The sequence below is a fragment of the Lutra lutra genome, chromosome 2 (assembly GCF_902655055.1).
Source record: "Lutra lutra chromosome 2, mLutLut1.2, whole genome shotgun sequence".
In the NCBI taxonomy this organism is placed as follows: Eukaryota; Metazoa; Chordata; class Mammalia; order Carnivora; family Mustelidae; genus Lutra; species Lutra lutra.
The window spans coordinates 177,851,533-177,869,949 of NC_062279.1; the positions used below are offsets into that span (position 1 = coordinate 177,851,533).

Here is an 18,417-nt window from a genome sequence, read left to right on the forward strand (position 1 = left end):
TATATGTCTCTAGGAATGCATCCATTTCTTCCAGATTTGTTGTCAAATTTGTTGGCGTAGAGTTGCTCATAGTATGTTCTTATAATTGTCTGTATTTCTTTGGTGTTTGTTGTGATCTCTCCTCTTTCATTCATGATTTTATTTATTTGGGTCCTCTTTTCTTTTTGATAAGTCTGGCCAGGGGTTTATCAATCTTACTAATTCTTTCAAAGAACCAGCTCCTAGATTCGTTGATTAGTTCTATTGTTTTTATGGTTTCTATTTCATTGATTTCTGCTCTGATCTTTATGATTTCTCTTCTCCTGCTGGGTTTAGGCTTTCTTTCTTGTTCTTTCTCCAGCTCCTTTAGGTGTAGGGTTAGGTTGTGTACCTGAGACCTTTCTTGTTTCTTGAGAAAGGCTTGTACCGCTATATATTTTCCTCTCAGGACTGCCTTTGTTGTGTCCCACAGATTTTTGAACCATTGTGTTTTCATTATCATTTGTTTCCATGAATTTTTTCAATTCTTCTTTAATTTCCTGGTTGACCCATTCATTCTTTAGAAGGATGCTGTTTAGTCTCCATGTATTTGGGTTCTTTCCAAATTTCCTCTTGTGATTGAGTTCTAGCTTTAGAGCATCGTTGTCTGAAAATATGCAAGGAATGATTCCAATCTTTTGATAATGATTGAGACCTGATTTAGGACCAAGAATGTGATCTATTCTGGAGAATGTTCCATGTGCACTAGAGAAGAATGTGTATCCTGTTGCTTTGGGATGAAATGTTCTGAATATATCTGTGATGTCCATCTGGTCCAGTGTGTCATTTAAGGCCTTGATTTCCTTGTTGATCTTTTGCTTGGATGATCTTTCCATTTCAGTGAGGGGAGTGTTAAAGTCCCCTACTATTATCGTATTATTGTCGATATGTTTCTTTGATTTTGTTATTAATTGGTTTATATAGTTGGCTGCTCCCACGTTAGGGGCATAGATATTTAAAATTGTTAGATATTCTTCAATTAGCAATAATCGCGCCTCGGATAAACCTCATTGGCTATGATACTGCCACTGCGCAAAGCTAAAATTGTTAGATATTCTTATTGGATAGTTCCTTTGAGTATGATATAGTGTCCTTCCTCATCTCTTATTATAGTCTTTGGCTTAAAATCTAATTGATCTGATATAAGGATTGCTACTCCTGCTTTCTTCTGATGTCCATTAGCATGGTAAATTCTTTTCCACCCCCTCACTTTAAATCTGGTGGTGTCTTCGGGTTTAAGATGAGTTTCTTGTAGGCAACATATAGATGGGTTTTGTTTTTTTTATCCATTCTGATACCCTGTGTCTTTTGATTGGGGCATTTAGCCCATTAACATTCAGGGTAAGTATTGAGAGATATGAACTTAGTGCCATTGTATTGCCTGTAAGGTGACTGTTATTGTATATTGTCTCTGTTTCTTTCTGATCTACTACTCTTAGGGTCTCTCTTTGCTTAGAGGACCCCTTTCAATATTTCCTGTAGAGCTGGTTTGGTATTTGCAAATTCTTTCAGTTTTTGTTTGTCCTGGAAGCTTTTAATCTCTCCTTCTATTTTCAATGATAGCCTAGCTGGATATAGTATTCTTGGCTGCATGTTTTTCTCGTTTAGTACTCTGAATATATCATGCCAGCTCTTTCTGGCCTGCCAGGTCTCTGTGGATAAGTTCTCTGCCAATCTAATATTTTTACCATTGTACGTTACAGACTTCTTTTTCCGGGCTGCTTTCAGGATCTTCTCTTTGTCACTAAGACTTGTAAATTTTACTATTAGGTGATGGGGTGTGGACCTATTCTTATTGATTTTGAGGGGGGTTCTCTGAACCTCCTGGATTTTGATGCTTGCTCCCTTTGCCATATTGGGGAAATTCTCTCCAATAATTCTCTCCAATATACCTTCTGCTCCCCTCTCTGTTTCCTCTTCTTCTGGAATCCCAATTATTCTAATGTTGTTTCGTCTTATGGTGTCACTTATCTCTCGAATTCTCCCCTCGTGGTCCAGTAGCTGTTTGTCCCTCTTTTGCTCAGCTTCTTTATTCTCTGTCATTTGGTCTTCTATATCGCTAATTCTTTCTTCTGCCTCATTTATCCTAGCAGTGAGAGCCTCCATTTTTGATTGCACCTCATTAATAGCTTTTTTTATTTCAACTTGGTTAGATTTTAGTTCTTTTATTTCTCCAGAAAGGGCTTTTATATCTCCCAAGAGGGTTTCTCTAATATCTTCCATGCCTTTTTCGAGCCCTGCTAGAACCTTGAGAATCGTCATTCTGAACTCTGGATCTGACATATTACCAATGTCTGTATTGATTAGGTTCCTAGCCTTTGGTACTGCCTCTTGTTCTTTTTTTTGTGTTGAATTTTTCCGCCTTGTCATTTTGTCCAGATAAGAGTATATGAAGGAACAAGTAAAATACTAAAAGGGTGGCAACAACCCCAGGAAAATATGCTTTAGCCAAATCAGAAGGGATCCCAAAACATGAGGGGGGGAGAAAGGGGATAAAAAGAGGTTCAGAAAGAAAAAAAAAAAAAGAAACAATTAAATAAAGAAAACCAATAAAGAAAAAATATAAAAAGGAAAAAAATATATATATTAGATAAACTAGTTAAGAAACGTTAAAAAAGAAAAGGGTAAAAGTTAAAAAAATTTAGCAGAAGAAGAAAAAAAATTGAAAATGAAAAAAAATTAAATTAACTGCAAGGCTAAAGAATCATGGGGAGAAAGCCATGAGTTCTGTGCTTTGCTTTCTCCTCCTCTGGAATTCCGCTGTTCTCCTTGGTAGGTGAACTTGGTCCTGGCTGGGTTTCTTGTTGATCTTCAGGGGGAGGGGCCTGTTGTAGTGATTCTCAAGTGTCTTTGTCCCAGGCAGAGTTGCACTGCCCTTACCCGGGCCGGGCTGAGTAATCCACTCAGGTTTGCTTTCGGGAGCTTTTGTTCCCTGAGCGCTTTCCGTAGAGTTCCGGAGGGTGGGAATGAAGATGGCGGCCTCCCGGTCTCCGGCCCGGAGGAGCCGAGAGCTCGGGGCCCCACTCCTCAGTGCGCCCTCACAGAACAGTGCCCAATTACTCCCGTCACCCTGGCCTCCGACCGCGCTCCGAGCTGACCGAGCCTGCGACGGGTTCAAGGTAACCCCGAGCTTAGAGCTCACTCCTCGGCTCTGTCTCTGTAGCCAGCTTCCCCGTTCTAATACCTGTAAGCTCTGCGACACTCAGACACCCCCGATCCTTCTGTAACCCTGCGGGACCTGAGGCCACGCTGACCCTGCGCGGGCTTCACCCCGGTTAAGCCTCTGGAGCGATGTCCCTCAGTGGAACTGACTTTTAAAAGTCCCGATTTTGTGATCCGTTGCTCCACCGCTTGCCGGGAGCCGGCCCCTCCCCCCACAGTCTATCTTCCCGTCGCTTTGGATTCACTTCTCCGCCAGTCCTACCTTTCAGAAAGTGGTTAATTTTCTGTTTCTAGAATTGCTGTTCTTCTTCTCTTCGATCTCCCGTTGGATTTGTAGGTGTTTGCAATCTTTAGATAAACTATCTAGCTGATCTCCTGTTACCTGAAGTAGTCTCAGCCTGCTACTTCTCCGCCATCTTGACTCCTCCCCCCGACGTTTTAGATTTTAATAGACCTGCCACCTCCTACTGTTCCTGTGATCTTGGTCACGTCTATTGATTCACTGAGATTTAGGACCTCAATTGTGGAATGGCAGCTATGATACATACTTCACAGGGTTTTTCCTTGAGTAAAATTCATATATGATATATGTAAAGTACTTAGCACAGTACCTGAGACGTGGTAAGTACTTAATTAACACTAGCTATAAGAGACTCAACTTCATCAGAAAGGATACCACTACTTATATTGTCATTTCTTGAAAATTTTATTAGGGTACAATTTAGATTATACAATTCCAGTTGTTTACTTAATGTAAGTAAGGAGAATTTTCAGTGTATATCACCAGATATAATTGATAAAAATGTACTTTTTATTTTAATAACTGATATATTAATAAGGTAATAGTATCTACAAGACTTGCATTTTTTTCCACTGGACAATTGATACATGTATATTTATTTATACCAAACCTTCCTTTTTGAGAAGTACTTAAAGAAAAAGCCAAAAAAATTCATAGCATTCCATTTTATAAACATTATTTTAAGCCATGTCATACTCATAATTAGGAATATTTTTCCTTTTTGAGTCTTTATCTCATTTTTCATATATCTGCCTCATGTTTGTCATTTCTGCTAAACTAATACTCATTGTTTTTTGAAAAACAAAAGAGAAATCTTAAAAAGCCAATATAAATATAAAATAGTAATATATTTTGGAAAGTGCAATATCTGATATTGCTCTTTTTTAGGATTTAATGTATTTCAATATTTTATCTGGATGATTTATTTTGGTAACTTTTTCCCCAATGCTGTGGAAGCAACTTTCTGGAACAAAAAACACTGATTGAGTGATTATAACCCCTATTTGTAGACAAATCTACTTTTTCATTGTTCTTAGGACCTAGAGAAGCCTATATTCATTCGAAGACCTGTTCTCACAGTACAGCAGAAAATGTGGAATTTGTCAAAAATATGTCTACTTTGAGAATGACCCCAGGCAAGCCATGATATTACTTTTCTTTAGAATCTGCAATTTCAAATGTTTAAGCAGCGGTGGAAACCTATGCAGAAATACCAAACTTACAAAAGCCTGTTCTTGTGTAAAATGACTGCTTAATATCAAAGATAGGTGCTTTTATGTTTGTATTCTAATACAGTCTAGCAGAGATTAGGAATTTGGGAAAGGAATAGATGAGAAAATATCTGTGTTTGTAAATTGAGGGAAATTTGTGACTATTAATGGATATTTATCCTATAGGATGAGCTATTTTTATTGTTTTTTTTTATAAATATTTTCATTAAAAGTTATGAAATCTCTCTATTAAACAGCTTATTTATGTGCAAAAAGTGCGTGCATGTGTGTGTGTGTGTGTGTGTGAGAGAGAGAGAGAGATATTTTTATGTGTGTGTATTTCTTTTGTGTGCATATTACTGAGGACTCATTATGCTCCAGGAGCTCTGGCAAATTCCTTACATACATTTTGTCTTTGGACCTTCATGGTACCCCTGTGAGACAAATGCTCTTCTTTGCTCCATTTTATAGATAAAGCAACTATAGCACAGAGGGGTTAAATAACTCAATCTGTCATACAACTTATAAGTGGAAGACAATGTTTTACTTTAGTCAGCCCAACTTCAGAACTCCTGTCCATAGCAACAACGTGAGAATCTTCAGAAATACATGTTCTGTAATAGTGCTAGTTCAGGTCTGTGGGTAGTATGCCTACTTCAGTGTCAGGTAAGTTATTCCTGTTCTTTAGTTTTTCCCTTAGACATTCAAACTGTGCATAAATCATCTTCATAAAAGTAAAATAAAATAAAATAATAGAATAAAAATTTATTAAGCAATTAAATTAAGTTAAAAGACTTAAACTCTTATAGCGAAGGCAATATTTGGTAGAGCTGTACAGAGAACATCATTATTATCATTATATACCAAATCATTATTATGTCCATTCTGCCAGAGAAACTTTCACTGGTAGTTTCTGAATCCAGGAAATTTTCAAATTGGAAAGCACATTTTTCCTAACAAAAACTGGGAGATACAAAGCTCCCCCCATTTTTTCCCACCATGAAGTTCTGCTAGATGTTGCACTGAGCAGAGAGAGGGAAATGAGTGGGTAGGTAGGGTTGAGTTAGCAAGACCAGCTTGTCCTAGAAAAAATGTTGGATATTTATGACTTGCAAAAAGCTGTGCAAAGAAGGAACAAGCTTTAGAGATTAAGAAGTATAGTAGATGAAGATACTTCATATGATGCTTGAACTTTAGCACAATTTAGAGACTAACAATTTTTGTTACTAGAGTTATATTCCTTGACAGAAAAATGCCCCCTTCTGTTCTGATTGGAACAAAACAAGGTAAGCATCAGCTATAGAGATCAGCTTCAAAAACAGAGTCTGGAGGACAACACAAGATGAACCAGCGTGATGTGGGGCAGATATAGTGTCACTAATCCCTTAATGAGGAGGGACTGATGATTAGGTTAGATCTTAGATCACATCTTGGTGTTCTTCAGTTGAACATAAAACAATTCATAGAATATCTGTATCAGACTAGGCCACTCTACAATCGTGATGGATCAAAATGAAAACAAGATCATTCAGTAATCGTGTCAAAACATGTAGAACACATGCACCTTGACCAGAACAAGCTAAGATGAGTGACTGCTACTTCTCTACTAGTTATATCTTTGGCTTCAATCTAGTCTTCTCTTCTTCTCAATAAGATATATTAAGATACCTAATCACAGAATTACTCACCGTTCCTGACAGCAGTCAATCCAGAGCGACATCAAACTTCCTTAAAGCTGCTCTCCAATTCATAAGTCTGAATTCTATGAAGTGTCTTCTAACACACTCTACTGGTCCATAGCTCCCTGATGAGTGTTCTCCCTGGCTGCAATGTGCAAACAAATCCAACTTATCCAACCATGGGTGTATTCTTGGTGGTCATTGACTGGACTGCACTGGCAATAACTTGCAATAATGACATTTATGCTGAAATTAATTCTGTGAATGCATTATTTAAAATTTTGCCATGGCAAATAACATAAACTCATTTGAACTAGCTTGAGCAAAATGGAGATTTTTAAACAATGGAATACATGAGAGGCTCAAAACACACAAAAACTGAAAGTGGGCCTAAAGAAACAACATCTTTTGGATGTTGGATGGAACAACATCAAAGGAGAAATTTGACGTCATCAGAACCGTAGGAAGTATTCTCTCTCTCTCCATCTTTTTTTTTTTAAAGATTTTATTTATTTATTTGACAGAGATCACAAGTAGGCAGAGAGGCAGGCAGAGAGAGAGGAAGGAAAGCAGGCTCCCTGCTGAGCAGAGAGCCCGATGCGGGGCTCGATCCCAGAACCCTGGGATCATGACCCGAGCCGAAAGCAGAGGCTTTAACCCACTGAGCCACCCAGGCGCCCCTCTCTCTCCATCTTTTATCTCTTTCTCATATTACTCATTGAAAATCATTTTGCCTCACCTTGCTCTTCCATTTTTATTGCAGAATAGCTTTTCCTAGAATAATATGGCTTCCCTCAGTTGTTAAAATAGACGTTATACTTCAGGCACACACAGAGGCTAAAACCAAGACTTACATGATACTTAGTCACACGTGGATACTTAATGGCTATCTTTCAGTTTCTTGTCCTTGTATCAAGTGAAAAAAAGTAGGCCTGGCTCTCAGCTTGGATCACATATATTATGGTTGAATCAGCCTAAAAACCTAACTCATCTCAGAATCCTACTAATGATGGATCATGGGCTAGGAAGATTGACCAAGAAGTGTGAAGTACTGATTACATATCATTTTTATTCCATAAACTGGTTTTAATCTCAATTAATTATTTTGCTATTTTTATGATCCCTAAGCACAAACCAAATAAATGCATAATTTTACAGATTAATTTGAGAACAGAGATGATAGTAAATAATAACCATGGCTAATGTTCTAGTGCCTCCAATGAGAAGAATTTTGGGGGGTGTTCTAGACTACTATAAATTTCTCTCAAGGTGCACAATATATTACTTATTCCTGACAGTACCTATAAGTTTATATTAAAACAATAGTAAGACAGCTTTTAATGTTTAAATCATTGTTATGACCAAGTCAAACAATTTTAGTCTTTTTCTCACTAAGTATTTAGATAATGATAATTAGCTGTCTCTTTAATCTCTGATCTTTGCCCAAGAATCTCCTGCTTACCATGTGACTGACTTTAGGATATAGCTGATTCATGATAATGAAAACATTATGAAAATCACATCCACACAGATATTTATAAATAAAGTTGATGTCTGTGTAAAGCAAGGAATTTTTATGGTGTAAAAATTAAATAATTAAAAATTAAATGGTTTCAGTTTGTTTATCATCTTTCTCAGCTCCTAAATGCTAGGTTCCATGAACTCAAAAGTCAGACACAAAACCCATACATTTGGAAAATTGTTTAGTTGATGTTTTTTTCTGAAAAAGTGTAGCATGGTATTTTATTTGAGCATGTAATGAATTTGGCCCATATAGATATAGCCTTGTCGATAGTATAAGGAATTTTTAGTATGACTTACAGTGGAAAATACTGTTTTGATTGGCTTCTTAAGTTTTCAGAGAGATATTTTGATATGCTTATACATTTAAGTATGTTATTAATTAAGTGTTCTATCTCTTACAAAAATGATGTAGTCTATACAATAGATTGAAAGTCATGCTGAAATAGATTAACACTAATGAAGACTGGATTCCCAAATAGTCCATTGATATGCAATATGTTCTGGGAGAAAAGGTTTCTGTGTAACAATATGCTTAGGGAATTCTATACACTGTTTCTCTCTGTTTGATATTCACAATTCATTAAAAATATATTGAAATTCTGTGGCAAAAGATTGGCCCAACTTTAACTTGGTATTGTAAAAACTCCTATATCCATGGAACTCTTTATTTGTGAAGTATCTTGTCTTAGAAAATATTTGAAAATGGTTTTACAAGAAAAGTCAGTTTATTCTTTATTGCTTTTTCTTCTACTAACCACAAAATTTCTTATATGAGGGTAGATAATGTCTACATTCAAATTTGAAGGATGATATTAAGATAATTAATGGAATAATACATAGAACATGTATTGGCTTTCAGTTCCATTTTAGATGAACACATCTAATTGAATATTTTATTTTTGATACTAAGGCCCTAGAGGCTTTCCTTTCTCAGTTCAGGAAAAATTGAATTCAATAGCGGTCAATGTCTTCCCATTTTGGGCAAGGAATGGTTCTGAGCACTGTTAGAGATGGAGGGATAATAAGACATTGATTTTTGTCAAATGGAATTTTACCATCCAGCAGAAAATTACACACATATGCATGTGTGTGCACGCACACACATACAAACACACAGATGCTTATTATTTTATGATAAATTATGAAATATGGTGGAACAAAGAGTGGACAACATGTATAGAAGTCATAAAACATGGAGAGTAGGAGATACAGACTTCTTGGAAGGCGATACAAGAAAGCTTAACAGATTTGAGATTTGAAATGGATTTAGGATGATGAGGATATAATTTATGAGGCCTGTTTACAGACAGACAGTTTGAATAGAAAGAAAGAGCTTGAATGAGGTCAGAGAAACAGGAAATACTGGTTGATTTTCAGAGTAGTGAATCTAGTTTGCACAAGTTCAAAGGATGTGATATGATACATGATAAAACTGGAAAAATAGTTACTGAAATATTGCAGGAGATCTACAATTCTAAGCAAAAGGATTTAGACAGGGATTTTTATACTGTAGATAATCAGATATTGAATAACCAATTGAAAATTTAGATCCAGAGGTTATCTTATTGAATAAAAAATTAACTGCCTTATGAAGATAATTCAGTGCATAAAAGATAGGATACATTGAGGGACATGTAAGCTGGAGACAGAGAAACCCACTTTGAGATTGTATCAATAACTCAGAGGGGAATTGATGGAGGCCTGACTTTCAGTAGTGAGAACATGGACCTGGAACATGTATGGGAAACATTTCAAAGACGGAGCAGGGTCAGTGATGAAGGAACAATGCAGGAGAATGAAAGGGTCTGAAGAAACACTGAAGTGGGTATGAAAGCCTGGATCATCAGGGAGGATGTCATGGACCTAGTGGTCTAGGCCAGTGAACCTTGCTCCACCACTTCTAACTCTTGCTCTCTGACAGCAACACTGCCCTCAGACAGATAGGGATCATACTCATTCCAGGACACCTGGGACTCTGTATTTATCTGTGAAAACTCTGAGATTTTGTCTAAATGACTGGAGGAATGAGAATGCTATCAACTAAAACAAGCAGGAAAAGCAAGAATGAGGAGGAAAAGACTGGTATTTATCTTTGACTAAGTTCCTACTGTGAGCAGGAAATGATCCTAGGCTTAAGAAAACAAAAAAGTATAGTCTTTATTTATTTATTTATTTATTTGACAGACAGAGATCACAAGTAGGCAGAGAGACAGGCAGAGAGAGAGGAAGGGAAGCAGGCTCCCTGCTGAGCAAAGAGCCAGATGTGAGGCTCCATCCCAGGACCCTGGGATTATGACCTGAGCTGAAGGCAGAGGCTTAACCCACTGAGCCACCCAGGTGCCCCCAAAAAGGTATAGCCTTATCCCTTAATATTTACAATTCTACAATTTTCCTAGATAGGAAATAATCTAAAGAATTAATAACCAAGATGTTGTAGTTTCAGTTAAAAAGAGGGCCTTAGAGAATAAATTCTCCAGAAGTTCAGAGAAGATATCAAAGGGAACGGGTTACTAAAAAATCATTTGCTGAGATGAAAGTTGGTCTTCTATAGAAGGGCAGAACTTAGCTAAGCACAGAACAGTGGCGAGAACATTCTAGGTAAGGAAACTGTGAGTGAAGACAAGGACTCCTTGTGTGTATGTGAGTTCATGGATTTACCTACCCATCCACACATTTAATAAAATTTCAGTGCCTACTCACGTCAGGTAAAATCTGTAAAGAATGTTTGGAAACATTAAAGTTAGATGACTTGATTGCAATGATGATTTAAATCCAACTAACATCTGCTGGGCACTGTGGGAGATGTTTTCCCTACTGTACTGATCTAATCTTCATAATATTTCTTTAAATATAAGGCACTTGTAGTGGTGTCTGGGTGGCTTGGTTGGTTGAGAGTCTGACTCTTGATTTCAGTTCGGTCATGATCACAGGGTTATAGGATCGAGTCCCACATCAGGTTCCAGCTGAGTGCAGACTCTGTTTCCCTCTCCTTCTGCTCCTCTACTTACTCTCTCTCTCAAATAAATAAATAAATAAATAAATAAATAAATAAATAAAATCTTTAAATATAAGGAACTTGTAGTTCAGAGCAATTCAGGAACATGCTCAAGATTAGATATAATATCTTCTCAAGAAAGAAAATCACTTCAGTCACATAACTTGACTCTCCACAGTTCACCTGGATGTCTTTTGTGCACTAACTTTGGGTGTTCGGACTCCCTCACTTTTAAATTTGGACATTTAGAACAGAGCAAGATCATTACAGATATGGAAGTTAATTAAGGGACTTGTTTTGTTCTGAGACAGCCAGGGGTCACGCTAGTTCTATAGTTTTCTCTCTTAGGCACTTGAACTTTTGTGTCTCCTCCATTTAAAAATAAACCCCTGAAATACAATATTTTATGACTGTATTGGTATAAAGACATGTATGGTCTAAGACTCCCCGAAGTTCGATATCATGTGCTGCCTTGACAGTTTGTGAAATACAGAAGGCGGTGAAGGGCTTAACCATAAGTTCTGCTCCCTACTCTGCTCCCATGGACAAAGTCTGGCCCCCCTCAAAATCCTCCATCAAAGAGCCCAAGCATCACTCTCGTTTATCCCTGAGTAGTGGATTTCAGTTCCTGGCCAGCCTGTGGACTTGTTCAAAATAGCCAATCACATTCTCCTGTGGGAACCAGGGGACACCTGACCTCTTAGTATTATAAAACCTCCACCCAGAGCCCCCAGGTGTTCACTGTGCTCTGAGTGCACCTCTATGGGGGTCTGAATTGTACAATGCACTCCTCTCCTAGGCTGGGAGTCTATGTGACCAGTGAACTCTGTCTCATCTGTCCAGGGTCAAGTGTCTCATTTTTGGCCATTGCCAAAATTGTAGGTCAGGAATCATTCCCTGTGCAATGGGATAAATAGGAGGTGATCAAAATAACATGTTAATGTTATATATTAAATTATTTTCTTTGACTGAATTCATTTTCTAAATTCTGGTTTTAAAAAAAAGTATAAAACATTTTCATGCACCCTGGAAAGTCTTGTGGGTCTACTGTGTACCTAATTTGGCCCTGGTCCAATATCAGAGTTTTTTATATTAGAATTCTCTCTTGTACTTTTAACCAATATAAACTCTTTTCATCTCACATGTTTTCTCAAATAATGGAAATAAGAATGTCCCCCCATAATTTTTGTCAAGGAAGAAAGCCATTCTTGGGGCACCTGGATGGCTCAGTGGGTTAAAGCCTCTGCCTTCGGTTCAGGTCATGATCCCAGGGTCCTGGGATCGAGCCCCCACATCGGGCTCTCTGCTCCGCGGGGAGCCTGCTTCCTCCTCTCTCTCTCTGCCTGCCTCTCTGCCTACCTGTGATCTCTGTCAAATAAATAAATAAAATCTTAAAAAAAAAAAGAAAGCCATTCTACATGAAACTACTTTTTTCTTTCCTCATTATAACTAATATAACTAGACTTATGATCATCTATAAAAAGTTATTACCAGATGCTTTTAAATGACTTGCTGAAATAGAACCTGAATGCTGAGGCAGGAAGGACACAGGGAATAGACTTTAAATCATTTTATGAGCTATAAAACACCACGAGAGTGTTAATATGTCATTCTTATCGGGGTCAGTGATTTTTAAACTATGCTCAAAAAGCCATATGGGTTCCTCCAGGGTGTCTTGGGGGTTGTTGGAAGAGCAGGGAGTGAGGACACGTATGGAGGGTGAAATCAACAGGATTCTGCCCCATCCTCTGCCCCTTTGTCTTGTCTCACTCCCGGGTAACCAGAGCAGCTCTGCTCTCCTGTGTGACTGATCACAAAAGATTTTATTGCCAGCAAGGATCCTGCTGCACAAAATGTTTTAAAATTGCTAACCTCATTTGTCCCCTATTTCCTATATCTACCAGGGAATAGTGAAGCCGAAGTTAAATTCAATGAAACAAATTAATGTGAAAAAGAACCAGCTAATTTATTTATTTTTATTTATTTTTTAAGATAAAAAAATAAAACACATTGAAATCTCAAAAAAAAAAAAAAAGAACCAGTTACTAACAACTTTGGTAATAATGACATATGATTAAGACAGAGGGATGATGTGGTAGAAATACTGATTTTTGTTTTCCCTGTTTGAAGATGAACATAAGGATCTTGAGGAACCTCTGGACAACTTTTTGAATTTAAAATTTTGCAGCTTTTTATTTGCATCAAATACACACAGGAACGTGTTTGACAATGTGTGCAATTTTGCAGGGTTACCATCCTTTATTAAGATAGAGTCCTTTCTAACAGGTAGCCTAACTCCCCTTGCCTCTCCCTCCAACCCTTTTCTCTCATCTTGCTCTAAATGCAGATGAAAAAACACCAGTTATCATCCTGTCCATAATAGTCCTTCTTATTTTAAAAGAATAATTCCCTTAGAGTTGCCTTTTTTCCCAACAGGAAATCCCAGTTTTCTCAGCCTTTCTACATAGCTATTATTTTCCAATTCTTTAAACATCCCTTTGATTCTTCTGAACCCTCTACATGATCTTTGTATGCTTGTTAAGAAGTAGATTGATAGGGGTGCCTGGGTGGCCTAGTTGGTTAAGCGACTGACTCCTGATTGCAGTTCAGGTTATAACCTCAGGGTCCTGGGATCAAGCCTTGCATTGGGCTCCCTGGATCAGCCGGGAATCTGCTCTAGATTCTCTGCCTTTCCCTCTCACCCCTCACAGCTTGCTCATTCTCTCTTAAATAAATAGATAAATCTTTAAGGAAAAAAAAAAAAGAAGCAGATTGATAAGTCTTTATTGAAGACGCTGGTGATTTTTAAGGACAACTTCCTCTACACAAAACAATGTTTTCCTTGTAAGAGTCATGAGTAATGTTTTTTTTCATTTTCTAAAGACTAATATTTTAAATGTTCTGCTTAAAAAGAAAAAAAAAAACACCTCTTTTGAATGTTGGAATGATATCCTAAATAAAGGTAGTCATCAAAACTCCTTCCACAATTAGATTTTATAATCAAAATGGTATTAAGTTAATAAAAGGCACAATGACAAAATGCTCGCGTCATTGTGGAACAAAAGAACAGAACACAGTCAGTAAAACGAGGCTCACCTGTTTCTAGATGTATTGTTCACAGCATAATTAATACTCCCAGGACTGCAAAGATTCTGGTATGTGGCTTAACGTGACCTGTGGGAGTATGTATAGCTCCCATTACCTGATATAGGTGCTTTTAAAAGGTTATGGGATGATTGGATGTTTTAAAAAAGTTCAAATTCAGTTGCCAATGCACTCGCGGGAATGTGGTTTGTAAGTGATTCCTGACTCCGATCTTGCTGTACTTTAAAATGTCTGCAAATACCAGCACGGTTCTTGTAAATTCTAAATGAAAAGGGTTTCTTCTCCAGGCCACACCAACTGAAGGTCACAGTCCAGGTGCAGAAAAAAATTCTTTGGTTTTCCTTCTCCTCAAATTGCATGACGTGCCCCATATCCTTGTTAAATATGCCTCTAAATTGTTTTATGATTTCACAAGGCTTGCCTTGAGTATGATCCATAGTAAGACTCTATTCTATCTAGTGACATCTAATATTTTCTTCCTCTGCTCTTTTCATTTCTGGAGGCAATTTGTGTGTGAGGCAGCTTGTGCTTCCAGTGATGCAGTAAAACAGCTCTGAACATGCGAGATCATGAGTGTTCAACCAGTTATGAACACACTGCAAACTCCCCCATGTGGGCTCCTGCCATTGCCAAAGCTGCCATCATCCAGCCACTTGCACCAATGGAACCAAACTAGACATTTCCATTCTTTTCTGTCCCTATGCAGTCAATGTTCCTTTGGGAGCTTAGAGGATTAGTTCTGTTCCGTTCTACTCTCTCCTTTATTGTAGACTCCTTGTACTAGTGCTCCACAGGGCATCTGCAAAAGCTGGGCCCACAGATAATCTGGTGGCCAGATATTTGACTGTATTAAAGGCAAAACTTTATTATACATCTTGACGTCTTTCTCCTGGGTGAGTTCCACCCCAGAAGAGTAGTGAATTATTACACAAATAGAGCCTGGGTAGCCCAATTTCCCCAGTCTTTTCCTAGATATTTCTCAATCTTAGCATGAATACAACTTAAGATCACTTGGAATCCCTGGTATAGTCTTCCAATTACATAACCATTGATGCTATTAAGCCACTGAAAATGTCTACTTTAATTTCAAAGAACACTTTCTTAAGTGACATTCCAATCCTTTTAAGCTTGGCTTCCAGGGGAAATAGTTGCCCCAAATTCCTGGCCTCAGTGAGCCAGGCTTGGTGTTCAGTTACATTATCCTCCCTTTCCTAGGGGAACTGATAGTACTAACCTGCCATTTCTTATAAACACAGGGCTCTTCCAGCACTGTGTCTGTTCCCACTAGCACTCTGCAGCAGGTGCTGCTAACGTTACGTCTTATTCCTCAGATCACCTGAGTTCACCTGCCTCTGTAGTTCACAATTCCAGGCCTCTGTTTGGCTTAAAATTAATTTCAGAATTTTCTGGTGCAACATTTAAATGACCTAGTTGAACCACGGTGCAGAAACAGTTTCAATGACATTCATTTTAATTACTTTCAGTACATTTAAATTGCACAGTATGAAATTGAGTTGCTCCTCAGCCTAATATTTTCTTATGCAGCAGTTCCAGGATGGGTTTCTATTTCTCTGGGCAAATGTTACAGTTTTTGTTTGTTTCAGCTGCAATTCCATTTTTACTTGTTTTTAAGGAAAGTAAATTGACTTAAAATTTTCCCTTTCTTGAAGTTTCATTTTCTCATTAAAGTGAAACCATCACATAAAATTTTCAAAGTGATACTATGCCATGTCTGAATTAGATGGGTCCAAAGAGGCCAGATTTCCAAGGAGAAACAAAGAATTTTTAAAAAGAGCTGAAACATTCATGATGAGCATAGTATAATGCATAAAGAAGTTGAATCACTATTTCCTACACCTGAAACTAATGTCAACCACACTCAGATAAAATAAAAAATGTCAAACAAGAGCTAAAAAGTTGTTATAAGCTACCAATGTATGTTATATATTTAAGAACATTTTTCTCTAGAAAGATATATTAATAGTGCCAGTTTGCTAGTGAAAGATTTAAATGAAGATTATTTTGAGTCCTAAATACCCCCCCATTTACCTTAAAGAAATTTATAAATTTAGTAGAAAACAACAACTAAAATCCAAATATCTTTTCAGTGAGGACATGGCATATATTTGGTGGAATAAATTTTGATCGTTGGATATACTTTCAGGTGTTTCACTGAACTTTCATTAATAACTTTTTCCCTGACTAAAGGCCAGGCCATAAATCCCCCATAATATTACTTTTCTCTATCAATCCTGAAGGAGTTTCTTCTTGTTTATCTCAAGCTGCTTACTTTTACTATTTCATACCTGGCGCCTTTTGCTTACCTTCTTTGGACCTGATAATCCATACTCTGCCTTTGCTTTCCTTTATTATTATTTTATTTCTGAAAGATTTTATTTCTTCGAGAGAGAGGTATATAGAGAGAGAGAGAGGGAGAGAAAGTGAGAGAGAGCGCGTGAGCGCATGCGCGCTACCACCTTGCACTCAATCTGGTGGGGGAGGGGCAAAGGGAGAGGAAGAAGTAGACTCCCCACTGAGCAGAGAACCTGACCTGGCTGGATCCCAGGACCCTGAGATTATGACCTAAGCCAAAGACACACGCTTAACCAACTGAGCCAGGTGCCCCTGCTTTCCTTTCTTTCTTTGGGCTTTTCAGTTGGTCTCCTTTTCCTCATCCCCCTACTGGGCCACCTTCTCTGTTTCTAAAAATCTATCTCAGGTGGGAGCTCCAGCTACCTGCTTACTTAAATGAAATTTTAGATGGCTCTTACCTTAGGATAAAAATCTATCCAGAATATACATCTTTATCCATTTATCTATTGATGGACACTAGGTTGCTTCCATATTTTGGTTATTGTAAATAATGCTGCAAAAAGATGTGGGAGTGCAGATATCTATTTAAATTAGTAAGTTTTTTGTTTTGTTTTGTTTTTGATAAATATCCAGAAGTGGGATTGCTAGAACATATGGTAGTTCTATTTTTAATTTTTTGAGGAAACTTCATACTATTTTCTATACTGGCTATACCAATCTATATTCCCATCAACAATGCACTGTTTAACAATGTGGAAATCAATTCTAATTCTTTTAAGATAGTCTTTAAGCGCTAACACACACAGTTTTGTTTTTGAGTCAAGTGAAAAAAAAATGGCTGTGGAACCACCCTCTTTTGACCTTTTGATTTTATTGGATTTTGAATATTTTCCCTCAGGTAGCTATTGGCTTTGCAGGCATTAAAAATTATAAGTTAAAATTCAGGCCAGAAATAACAGCCCATTTTATAGCTTGGAGACTTTTAAGAACAATTTTAATTTTTGCTTAAAACATATCTGACTGATTATCCAGATAACTATCATTATTTTTAAAAATATGATAGGTCCTGTAATCAAATAATAAGAACTATGGTCAATACTTTGACAGTGTAAGGAAATACCACAGTCTTTATTTACTATCTGATAATAGAAAACAATTTAAAATTTTGCAATGGCTACATAGTTGAACATATCGACCAGCAGTTAGAAACATAGATCTCCTGAAAGACTGAAGATCAAGAGAACGAGGCATGTATTGCATGGAGCACTGGGTGTTGTACATGAACAATCAATCTTGGAACACTTCATCAAAAACTAATGATGTGTTTTATGGTTACTAACACAATACAATAAAAATTTAAAAAAGAAGAGAGAATGTGAAGATAAGCCATAGACTAGGAGAACATATTTGCAAGAGATATATCTAATAAAGAACTCTTAATCAAAATAAACAACAAAACTCAACAATAAGAAAACGAAACCCAATTAAAAAGTGGGCAGAAAAGTGGGCAGAAACGTGGTTGACAAATAGCAGAAGAAAAGATGCTCAATGTCATCTGTCATTAAGGAAATGCAGTTAAAACAAGGAAGTGGCACAGGTCCTATTTGAATGGCCAAGAATCAAAAATTACACAATATCCAATTCAACACGTGCAGCAACAGGAACTCTGATTCAATGCTGGGAGAATGCAAAACAGTTAGCCACCTTGGAAGGGCATTTGCCAGTTTGTAACAAACTACATATACTCTTTTCACACTATCCAGCAATCCCGCTCCTTGGTATTTATCCTAAGGAGTTGAAAACTTATGTTTACCCTTCATCTTTTTTTTAATTTGTTATAAACATATAATGTATTATTAGCCCCAGGGGTACAGGTCTGTGAATCGCCAGGTTTACACATTTCACGGCACTCACCATAGCATACACTCTCCCCTTAAACATGGGAATTCATAGCTGTTTGATTTGCAATTGTCAAAACTTGGATGCAACCAAAGTGTTCTTAGTGGGTGAACGGAAAAGTAAACTGTGGTACATGTGGATAATGGAATACTATTCAATACTAAAAAGAAATAGGCTATAAGACAGGGAGGAAAATTAAATGCAATTACT

General features: G+C 37.3%; 1 pseudogene; it reads right to left on the reverse strand.

The window, feature by feature from the left end:
* Positions 1-951: 951 nt before the first annotated feature.
* LOC125094462 (uncharacterized) lies at positions 952-1,058 on the reverse strand (annotated as a pseudogene).
* Between the last annotated feature and the right edge of the window lie 17,359 nt (positions 1,059-18,417).